Here is an 11,744-nt window from a genome sequence, read left to right as displayed (position 1 = left end):
ATGGAAACGCCAATACAAAATGGCTGCACGTCAGCGTCAAAGCGTCACGCGTTGTTTGCGTGTTGAGATCAGAGGCATCAAGAAGGTTGGAGGCTCTTCGGCGAGTGAGATGGAGGACGTCAGTGGTTCTATCACGAGAGGAGAACATGCGCTACAGCTCGCTCAAGCCCAAACTATTTGAAGGTAAACACCAACGTTTAACAAATGCCGTTTATGAAATCCATGCACATTATGTCGCAAAAAACAGCGTTTTTAGTGTAACTTTCACAACGCACCGCACATCCATGGAAGAAATATAAAGTACAGTGCGGGTCAGCTCAAATCTTGATATATCAATAAAGATGATTGAGCTTTCCAGTTGTAAGAGTCTTAAAATGTCAAAAACAGCTATGGCTATGGAATGTCAGGCAAGTCTACTCACAGCTAAGAATTTTAGGTCCAGTCCGCGATCAATTGAACCAAAGTCACAATGCATTCATCAAATGAGGATACTGGTTCGGCAGCAGAGCTTAAATTCTGTTGAAAATTTGTGGGTTCACGGGGGAATTGGTGGTGAATCTGCCTGTCCCCCACAAGCTTCCAGTCATCGCCAGTGTTAAAATAGGATAAACACTGTATGGTTGTGAAGTCCAGTTTAATTCCTTTAGCACCACCAACTTGATGCTGCCAGTCTCTCCAGTCCACAATCTCCTAACTGCCCACATGCAGTCATTACTATGGAGACAGGAACTAGGAGAGTAGAACATTTGACATTAAAACATTCCATGCTAAAGCTAATGAATACAACAAATACTTATGCGTTGTTTATATAATGTTGGCTCACTGTGATGTATTTGCTGTATTGTCATTGAATGAATTTATTTATATGTTTTGTCTAAGATTCTTTTTAAATAAAGGAAAATGGTTTAACATTGAATAATGAAAAATAAATAAAAAATTCAGTTGAGCTGTTCTGTGGGTGCAATTTTTTGATATTTCGGAACTAATGTCCTATTCTTATTGATAGTTGGGGACATCTTTTTGATGTTGTGCTGTCCAGCATAGCAAGTAGACCATAGATCATAAAAGGAGCTGTCATAGTGAGAGACAAAGTTGACTAAACTCCCTCCCTGTGCACAGACGCAGGCTGATTATATATAAAAGATCTCTGATTATCCGCAGACCCGTACCTTGGTCTATAGATGGTAGTTCTACATCATAGGTGCTGTCATGCTCTGCTCCCTGAAAGATCCCTCTCCTACGTATTCCCAAACAGCTGCAGCTGTATGTTTTGTCTAGGTGCTAGGGTCGGACTAGAGCAGAATGACAAGGGACATTGTTGTTCGACCTTGTTCACAATGTTCAGAATAAATCCCAGGAACCTGCAAAGTGTGAACGCAACAGCGGGTTCTCATGTGAAAATATCAAAAGAAGTATTTTCAAAATAGGGGACAGTCTGTAGCGTACTCATGCCAACTTAGGGAAGACGACAATGTTCCCAAGGGCCACGTGACAATAGGAAAGGTTGCGATCTATGCCTGTGAATGATGAACTCCGACCTCTTGCCTGAATGCAGCCTCCAAAGCCCAAAACTGTGATGCCAGCAGCATTACTGGCCGACAGTGGATACCAGCATAGTCTTCCATGGCGCAGTAGGGCTTTAGAAAGTTAAGCCATATGTTATGAATCACACTGTAGAAAGTTTATTTACTGCCTGGCTTCCTGCTCCTTGCTTGAGTGAGGTGGGGCAGGTGCCTGGGACTGGCAGCCCATACTTAAATACATTGATTTATTTGGAGATATGATATGTGATCGTATCTCTAAATAAATCAATATAGTCAATATTTTTTGCAGAAAATACGTAGGAATTTCAAAAGGCGGCAGCCCCAGCACCCTAAAGAAGAAATTAGCCAGCCATTTCCTTTCATAAAAGGGAGGAGGAGACATGAGAATGGAAGGCGGATTTCAGACCACAAGTACAGTGGTGCAGGCCCCAGAGAAGTATCCGTATCATTGATCTGCAGTGTGTTGTATTGACTTTTCTTTTAACAAAGAGAAGCATTGGGTTGGGCAATCTGTTATTGTGCCACTGGTTGATTGTTAAGTTCTGAGCTTAAAGTACCACCACAATATCAATCGTGAGAGGCCTAGCTAAATGTGACCGTATTATTGGACACTGGACTGTATTATCAGCAGGCACCCATTGGGTGTATTTATAAAGCCCTCACCCACCAACCTGGTTGGTGGCATGCTTCATCATCGGGCCCACCCAGTGACACCTAGCGTGTCTCGGGTGTGCTTCGACGCCTGATTACAGCGGAGCAGGTATGTTACTGAAAGTGCAGTGTGGTGGATTGTGAAGTGAAGTTAAAACGGCAAAAACGGTGCACCCAGTACCGGAGGGTGAATTACATTTTAATACCTGGGCCTCCGGAGGCTGATGACGGTACAACAGGTATCCCGCAGGTCCTGACCAAGAATCCCGGTCAAACCCCTTGCCGCATCACTCCAGGGAGCACTCGCAGCAAAACGCTAGCGTATGCTTGGTGAGGGAATCCCCCTCGCACACTTATAGCACCTTAGTGAGTGCGACACATAGTCTGACACACTCACTTAATTGTTTTTAACCTGCACTTGCACTATCTACGGTCCTGAGGAAAGCCAGCATTACTAAAGGCACTGGCTGAAACATGTCGACCACAACTGGATGTAGGAGGTCTTAATTTTACCACCACAACGTCCACCTGCCTTGTTTTTAACCGCTAATGGAGGCCCAGGTATTAAAATTGAATTCACCCTCAGTTACTGGGACCACCGTTTTAACCGTTTTAACTTCACTTCACAATCCACCACACTGCACTTTCAGTAACATACCTGCTCCGCTGTAATTAGGCGGGACACGCTAGGTGTCACTGGGTGGGCCTGATGATGAAGCATGCCACCGACCAGGTTGGTGGGTGAGGGCTTTATAAATACACCCAATGGGTGCCTGCTGATAATATAGTCCAGAGTCCAATAATACGGTCACTTTGTTTATCCGCACATCTCATTACACAGTGTTGGGGTTTGCTGTTGTCTGTTCTGTGGTCCCTGTCTTCATACGTATTTTTTATTGGTTGGCTTCGACAGTATGGCAGATGTATGGATATGATTGTTGTGTGACTGACTTTATGAGAGAGAGGTGTTGTGTAATTTTGTTGATGATTTTAATAGCAATTATTTTGCCTTGATTCCCTTGGACTGGGGGACATTTTTGAGATACATTATTGTTTTCGTGGGTGCATTCTGAAGAAGAATATGTATGTTCACTTTAATTGATTTTTTTCTATTAAATATGTAAAAATATTATAAAACTATTGAAAATATTTATAGATTTCTCTACCTTTAATAAAATATTTTTATATAACGCATTTTTTATATCTTTACTATTTTACATTTTCTGTTGGCTTTGTTACTCATTTTTCTGTTCCCTGCTTGGGACATCTGTTTGCTTATTGAGAGACGCAACACTCTCATTCTATACCGTAGACAGGTGACATCAACTCCCTTCTTGCGTAGGGTTCTATATATAGTCTCATTTTCCCGAAACCACCTGCCTGTATATTTTTTTCGGGATCCCATTTATGTAGTTTGTACTTTGGGTTTTGATGTTGGGTCAAGGAGTGTTGTAATTTTCACCCTCAGACGAACCCCTCAAATATTCTTTCCTGTCTCTTAGTGTTGAGTGCAGAATGCAAACTGAAGTAATAGCAAAATTAGTTGTAAGCAGTGGAAAAACACTATTCCTGTGAAATGTTATGGTTCAAAGTGTAAACACTTTTAATCACTGATTTGTAAAACACTGAGACAAGTCCAGCTGAACCAATAACAAATAAAAGCTGAGACAGCAACCCATAAGCATAAGGGTGAGTAGCTTGTTCGACAATTGTGAAAGAGCAATTTTGATGTAGTTGGAGCCCTGTGTTTGGAAGGCCACTCTAAGAACAGTTCTTCATTCAAGGCATCTTCATGAATAAGAGTGGAAATGTTAACAGAGATTTCAAGGTATATGCAGAGATGGCAATTGCACAGTGCCACCACTTTCCAAGGGCCCCCTTTGTCAGGTATTCTTACTTCCACTCTCTCACACCTTTGTCGCTTTCTCTATCAGAATATCTCTTTGCTTTTCTCTACCCATTGACTTTCTCTATGCAGTGTTATTTTTAGTAACTTTTGTTTCACAGGAAGGGTAATGACTATTTCAATATTGTATGGCATCCTTAGCAGCAAATATGCAATAAAGTTCCAATTTTTTCCAAACAGGAGGCCCCAAAATACTCCTTACCCAGGGCTCCAAAAATCCTTAATATGGAACTGAATATTAGCTTCTCATTGGGGAGAGGGTGTGGCCTAACAGCTAACGCGTTGACCTTGAAGCTCGGGAACCGGGTTCGAGTCTCTGAAGGGACACTAAACATGGTGTGATTCTGGACAAATCACTTAATCACCCTGTCCCTAACAAAAAATGTGCCCATCAGTAATGCAAATGGTGCTCTTGTAAAGTGCTCTGTGAACTTCAGGTCTAGTTTGCGCTACATAAAACTACCCCAAAAAATTACTCCATCACTGTGGTTGTCAACCTGTGGTCTAGGGACCGTTGGAGGGTCTGTGAAGCCTACTCAAGGGGTCTGCAACTGTTTAGAAAATGTAATAATGCTAACAGATGAATGAAATGTACATAAATAAATAAAAGAGTGAAAAATATTTTTTTAAACTTTCTGAAAATGTAAAAATAAACTTGAAATTGGGGGCTGAAAATTAAGTTAGTATCCTCAGGGTGATTTGTGGTAGCAGCGCAAGTAAATCTAACAGACTATAGCATGGACGATGAATGACCTCAGTTGAATTTCGAAAAGCTCCAACCTTCCCATTATAATTAAAAGTTTAATTTTTTTATATGTTTCATCAATCATGTATTGTTTGACTAATGCTTGTTTCTGTTTTAAAAATTATTTTTTTTATTTATTTCTTTTTTCGTCACAAAGAAAATCCAATTACAATGTGTACATCAATTCCTTTTTTACCTCCCCCCCTCCCCGGCACCATACTATACAATCTGTACATTCTTCTCAGTTCGGGGCAAGCCTCAATAAATGTTTTAAAAATGAAGAATAAAAGAAAGAGAAAGAAAGAAAGACAATACCGAACAGATGAGAAAAGAAGAGTAAAGAAAAGAGAAAAAAAAAAGGCAACCAAAATCTTTATATAATCAGCGGCATCTTGCTGAACATTGAGGGGGAGGCTCTGGGAAATACCAGACCCTTAAGCCCATTTTAATTTTGTACCCCCTCCATCCAATTTCCCAGCTGTTCCCAAACCGCCAATCCATTTTCCCTGGCGCGTTTACCTTTCTTTGCGTAAATAGCCATATCTAGCTTGCAAGTTGCAAGCAATCTGGCCTGCCATTGTACAAACGAAGGCGGAACCTGATCTTTCCAATGGGCCACAATACAAGTCCTATAGATAGTCATTGCAACAAAGATCAGAGGGCCCCCCACAGGGCTAATATCCAACTCAAGTAACACCATAACCGGAGATAGATGTATATCTTGTCCTAGAACCACCCCTATAAAAAATTGGATTTCATCTAAGAGTAGTTTTAGCTTTGGGCAGGTGGTGAACATATGTACCTGATCCACCTAGGACACAAGGTACCACTCCCAATTCCCCACTTTGCAATTCTACTAGGTGTAATGTAAAGAAAAAACCCATCTTATAAAATTGTGCCTGCAGTTTAGTGTACAGTAAGAATTTGTGAGCTAGGGTTAATGCAGAACAAAAGACATTCTGACTAATGTTCCATTTTGTTTGCCATTTCAAGTCTACTTTTTCCAAATCATCAGGTATTTTATCATTCAGGCTGGAGTAGATTGCTCCTATTCGTGGTGGGTTTATCATCTGTAGTCTATCAATAATTTCTATTTTATCAAATCTAGCTGGGCCACCAGTCTTATGATCTAAGAAGTTTTTAACCGCGTAGTAATGAAAAATCTGATTTTCCTCAATTGGGAACTGTGTCCTTAGCTCCGTGAGGGACCGGGTCCCCTCCCGGTTAACCAGATCCCCCAACTTAGCTAGCCCAGCATTGTACCATCTGTGAAGATATGAGTCATTAAAAATTAAGGGCAGCATTGGGTTATCCCTAGTTGGAGTATAATAGTTTAATCTGCCTAGCCCGAAAATTTTCTGGACCTTGCAGAAAACCCGGTATGCATTTTTCAGGGATTTGAACCGGACCTGTTTAAAGTACCCAAACTCAAGCTGTCTCCAAAGGCATCCCTTAGTTTTTTCCCCCGCTAAAACCATGTAAGGGGAGGGTAGCCCAGGATGTGTCTGGCTGCTGCTATCCTGTAATAAGTAAGGACTATATTGTAAAACCGTTGCCCAATAGTACAGCCTAAGATTTGGCAATGCCCAGCCCCCTCTTTCTTTGGGTAAAGACAGCAATTTGTAAGATCTTCTTGTATTTGAATATGACCAAATAAACTGGCAAAAAATGTGCTCAAATATCTGGAGGATTGCGTTACTGAATTCTATAGGAATTGTTCTGAAGAAATATAATAATTTTGGGAAATAAGTCATTTTTACCACATTGCTCCGTCCGATTATGGTTAGATGAAGATTGTCAATTTTTTTCAATGCTTTTTTTGTATCTGCAGGTAATGGATTCAGATTCTGTGCGACTATTAAATCTAAGTTGCCCGCAATACTCACCCCCAAATATTTGGCTTTGGTTACCACTAAGCTATTAGTCCAGTTTATGTTTTCGTTTAGAATTATTTGCGTCTTTGTCTTGTTCAAGGCATACCCTGAAATTTTTCCAAATTCCAGTGCTTCGCTTTCCAGGGCCTTAATGGCATTTTCGGGGTCAGTGGTCACAATTGCCAAATCATCGGCGTAAGCCATAACTTTGGTGCTTATACCGTGTCTGACATCCGCGGGAATTTCGACGTTTGCTATTATTTTAGTGATAAGTGGGTTGATATAAAGAGCAAACAAAAGCGGGGAGCAAGGGCATCCCTGCCTTGTTCCGCGTGAGATGTTTATAGGTTCTGTCAAATTTCCATTGATCATAATTTGAGCTTTAGGTGCTTTGTAAAGAGCCTGAATTGCATGTAGCATATTGGGGCCAATACCAACACGTTTTATCACTTCCCATAAAAATAGCCAGGAGACTCGATCAAACGCTTTTTCAGCATCCAGTAAAATTAAAGCGATCGGGTCTCCTGCTACTTTTGCAGCATTGAGCAGCATGATTGCTCTCCGCATGTGTTCAGTAGTTCCTTTTTTGGGTATAAATCCATGCTGCCAATCAGAGACAAGATTCTGAATATTTTGAGAGATCCCACTGGCTATTATTTTAGAAAATATTTTAGAATCTGTATTGATTAAAGTAATAGGCCTGTAGATTCCATTTCAAGAGGGGACTTATCTCTTTCAGCAAAGATTACAATTTTTGCCAGAGACCAGGAGGCAGGGGGGGAGGCGCCGCCAAAGATTAAGCCAACCATTATTGTAAATATTTCTTTAATTTGTAATTCAAAGACTTTATAAAATTCTGCGGGAATGGAGTCTGGGCCTGTGGCTTTGCCATCTGGCAAGCTCTTGATTGCGCTAAGTATTTCTTCCCAGACGGGAGGGTGTTCCATCTGGTCTTGGTCCGATGGGCTAAATATGGGGATAGTTACATGATCTAAATATCCCGAAATATCTGCAGTCCTGCTTTCCACAGATCTATTATCTTCCTCAGAATAAAGATCCCTATAGAATCCTTCAAAGGCCTTGTATATTTTGATCAGGTCTTTGGTCACTCCCTCCGAAATAGTGTTAATTTCCGTTATCCTATTCATTGTTGTCTGTTGTCTGGTTGCTAGTGCCAGGTGGTGCCCTACTTGTTCTCCACATCCATAAGCTTTCCCCCTGGTTGCGGCCCATTTTGCCGCCGTTCTTTCTGTAAAAATAGAGCTTACATCCGCCTTTATCACTGCTACTGCCTGCTGGATTGCCTCTATTCCCCCTCCTGTTTTTATTGCCTGTCCCAAATTAGTTTCTTCCGATGTAAGTTTTGCCTGAAGTTTCTGCACCTGAACTTTTTCCGTTTTATTTCTCTTAATTGAAAAGCTCAGGGTCTCGCCCCTAACCCCGGCCTTAAATGCATACCACACTACCATAAGGGAGGCTGAGCCTAGATTTGTCTTCAGGAACTCCTCAATCAAATTCTGCATATGTGCTTTATAGTTGACGTCATATAACAGTGCTTTTTCAAAAGACCAATTATTCCTACTTTCGGTTTTTAAGCCGGCCAGCTGCAACATTAGTGGATTGTGATCCGACATAAATCTTGGCGAGATTTCAATGCTCGAGGTGCTGATCAAAGGTGAAGAAATAAAAAAGTAATCAATTCTGGTGAGTGACTTATGAGGAGCAGAGAAAAAAGTATATCCATCTTGCTTGGGGCTCAGCTCTGCCCAGGCATCAACTAAGCCATGGGTTTCTGCCAGATTTAGCATGGCTTGAAACACCCTTGGTTTTCTCCTAGAATATCTCCAGTCTCTCTTTGATTGCCAGCAGGTAGGAAGATTTAAATTAAAATCTCTGCAGAGTATGATGGGAGTCGGCCAGTGAGATAGTTCCCCTGTCAGCCAATTTATAACCCCCGGATCGTCCAAATTGCTACCATAAACGGAGCACAGCGTAAACTTGCCATTTGAAGCCTGCGAGCACCCCACAATAACCCATCTCCCAAGGCTGTCTGATTTAACTCTATCTACCTGAATAGCAAGTCTATGGCTTGCCAGTACTGCAACACCTTTTACTCTGGCCCCCTGAGTTGTGGTCCCAATTATTTTATACCCAAGTGAATTAAAAAGATGTTTCTGTCCCACCTCAATATGAGTCTCTTGAAGACAGACCAGGTCCGGGCCCAAAGACCGTAGCCCTAGTGCAACTTTCTGCCTCTTTGCCAGATCGTTCAAACCACAGATGTTGACAGACATTATTTTAATTTTGTTTGTATTAGTCATCCTACTCTATGTTTCTTTTAGCCTCTCTCCATTCCTGTCTCTTTCCAATTCTTTTTCTACCAATTTTACTATTTTTCCCAATGACATATATCTGTGACGAGTGCATTACATGAAACAGACCTTTTGTGCCCCTTGTGCCCTTCCCTTGTCTTTGGTGCCCCCTCCCTTATTGAGCAGTCGAGGTGACTCTGCATGATGGGTGATAAGTTTGAGGTCCAGCCACCCAGCCCTGAGAGAAAAAAAACAGCAAAAAACATAGAAAGGAATCCCAAGCGTGCAAAAATGTGAAAGGGGTCCTAATATCTTAAACTAGAGGGAAAATGTTTCAATACAAATCGGAGTCTTAAGAATGTTCAGATCAGTTCCTCCTCTTCCGTTCTGTAATTTCCTTTAAGAACTCCCCAGCCTTGACTTCCGACAGAAAGACTCTTGTTCTCCCCTCGACGATAATCTTCAATCTGGCCGGGTTCATTAGATAGACTTGGGCGCCTAATTGTTGGAATGGGGAGATCATCTGGCCCAGTGTCCATCTTCTCTCAACCGGTGCGCGGCAAAAGTCGGGTTTAGAGAAAAACTTTACCCAGTTAACCTCTTTCTCAGAGTTAGGTTTTGCTTTGTCATAAACCATCTGTCTTAGTATGAAGTTTCCAAAAAATACCAAAAAGACTCTGGGTTGTCGTTGGAATTGCCCTCCCCCGTCTGGCCTTAATGTTAAAGGGAAACCTATGGGCCCTTTGTATTTCCATGTCCCAGTTCCAGGCAGTCTCTGAGGGAAATGCAGCTTGCAGTAGTTTTACTATATATCCTCTGGGGTCTTCTCCCTCGACCCCCTCCAGAATCCCTAGCAGTCGCAGATTATTATGGCGTTGTCTGTTCTCCTGGTCCTCCAGTTTGGACATTACGTCGACTAGGCATGCCTCGTGCGAGCTCCTCTGTTCTTTAGCCTTCTCGGCCTCTGCCTCCAGAATCTACGTCCTGGCGTCCACCATTGCTACCCGGTCACCGATATCAGTACATGCTTTATTGAGTTTCCTCATCCTGCTTTGCAGCTTCTTGTAGGCGACCTTGGCAGAGAGATTGTCTGAGCGCACTTCCTCTTGGAATGCCTTAATGGAATTTAGGATAGATGCAAGAGTGGGCATGTCCGCTTCGCTGCTGCCCCAGGGGCTAAATCGTCCTTCTCAGGTGGCAGAGTGCTAGAGGCAGGTGAGAGAAGGCTGGGAGAGTCACTGTAGTCCCATTTTAATTGATTCCTTTTTCGCCTAGATTGCCTCTTCCTCATTACAGTATCAGCGGCTTTACTCTGGTTTTTCTCCTCCTCACTATCGATCTCATCCGATTGCACATCCTCTGCTGAAGAGGAGCCTTCTTTTCCAGAGCCCGAGTCAGACAATGATCCATCTGATGCAGAATAGAAATTATCAGTGTTAGGGTCTGGAGGTTGTGGCGGTGGGCCCACCAGAGTGCTCCTGTCTGCCAGATTTCCTCCCTGCTCCTGAGTTGCAATCAAAGCTGTGCTCAGGTCTGTTAGTGGCTCATTTCCTTCATTTAATCCACTTTGCATAGGGTCCTGGGCCGGTGACAGGGTATCCGCCGGTGTTTGCGGGACAGCGTCTGCAGTGGAGACTTGGGGGGTACTGATGCACTGCCCCTGGTTAGCTGGTTAGCTGGAATTGCGGGTCTTACAACAGGAAAATGACTACTGATAGAGAGGGAGCGCCCTTGCATTACCGGGTTTGATTTGGCAGTGTTTTTGATGGCCTACAAGTCCCTCTTACCTTTCAGCGGCGGATCTACCTTCTCTCCCTCTTTTTCTCCCTCAGCTTGCATCGCGGGTGGTTTGGTTTTCGTTTTCTGACCCCGCGTGGTCATCCTTGTAGTCAGTAACATGGTGTCGAGTTTCACGGCTGCTTGTCCGGATCCGAGCTCAGGAGCAGCTGCCTTGCCGCCGATAGCCACTGGGATTGAGACAGTGGCGGTGAGTAAAGCTCGGTGGCAGAGCAGCGACCGGACACTAAGCTGCACTTCCCCGTAAAGCTTCACTCGCGAGGGGTAAAGCCTTCGAATTTTACTTGTGCCCATTAGGATTAATGCTTCTGATCTCCGCTTTTCTCCGCTTTTCAGAAAGCGATCTGGCCAGCTAGCAGTCAGCCCGTCAGACAGCCCGCTCAGTGCTCCGTACACGATGCTGCTCCGTGAACGATGATCGTCGAGCATCAGGTATCCCCCAGCATGCAACAGGCGAGGTGGCTGGTTCAAGGCTCCTCACACGGCCTCCATCACTACTCAGAAATCGTGGCTTGTTTCTGTTTTATTTGTTTATTGTTTAGTGGTGCAAATTATCAAAAATGCCTATGCTGAGGTCCGAGGTTTCTAGTTATAACTCCAATAACAATTGAGTACGGGGTTGCCCGATTCCTGAAATGATTGAGTGGGGATCCACAGAAGTCAAAAGGTTACGAACAATTACTTTATCACATTGAACAAGTGAAGCCTGTCAGAGGGTCAGCTGACACAGAAGCTCTATTCTGCAACCACAGCTGTTGCTGTCATTCAGCAACAATCTGGAAAATGCCCCTTAGGTGAAGGAACATAGACCAGAAGCCATGCGGCAATTTTGAACACACACAAAACATGCTGCCAGTTTACACAAAGTAAGTAAGTAAGAAAGCCACGTTTATTTTGAGGCGTAATTTTCAGGCT

This window comes from Lissotriton helveticus, chromosome 6, assembly GCF_964261635.1.
Source record: "Lissotriton helveticus chromosome 6, aLisHel1.1, whole genome shotgun sequence".
Classification (NCBI taxonomy): Eukaryota; Metazoa; Chordata; class Amphibia; order Caudata; family Salamandridae; genus Lissotriton; species Lissotriton helveticus.
Note: the sequence above shows the minus strand (reverse complement) of the source record.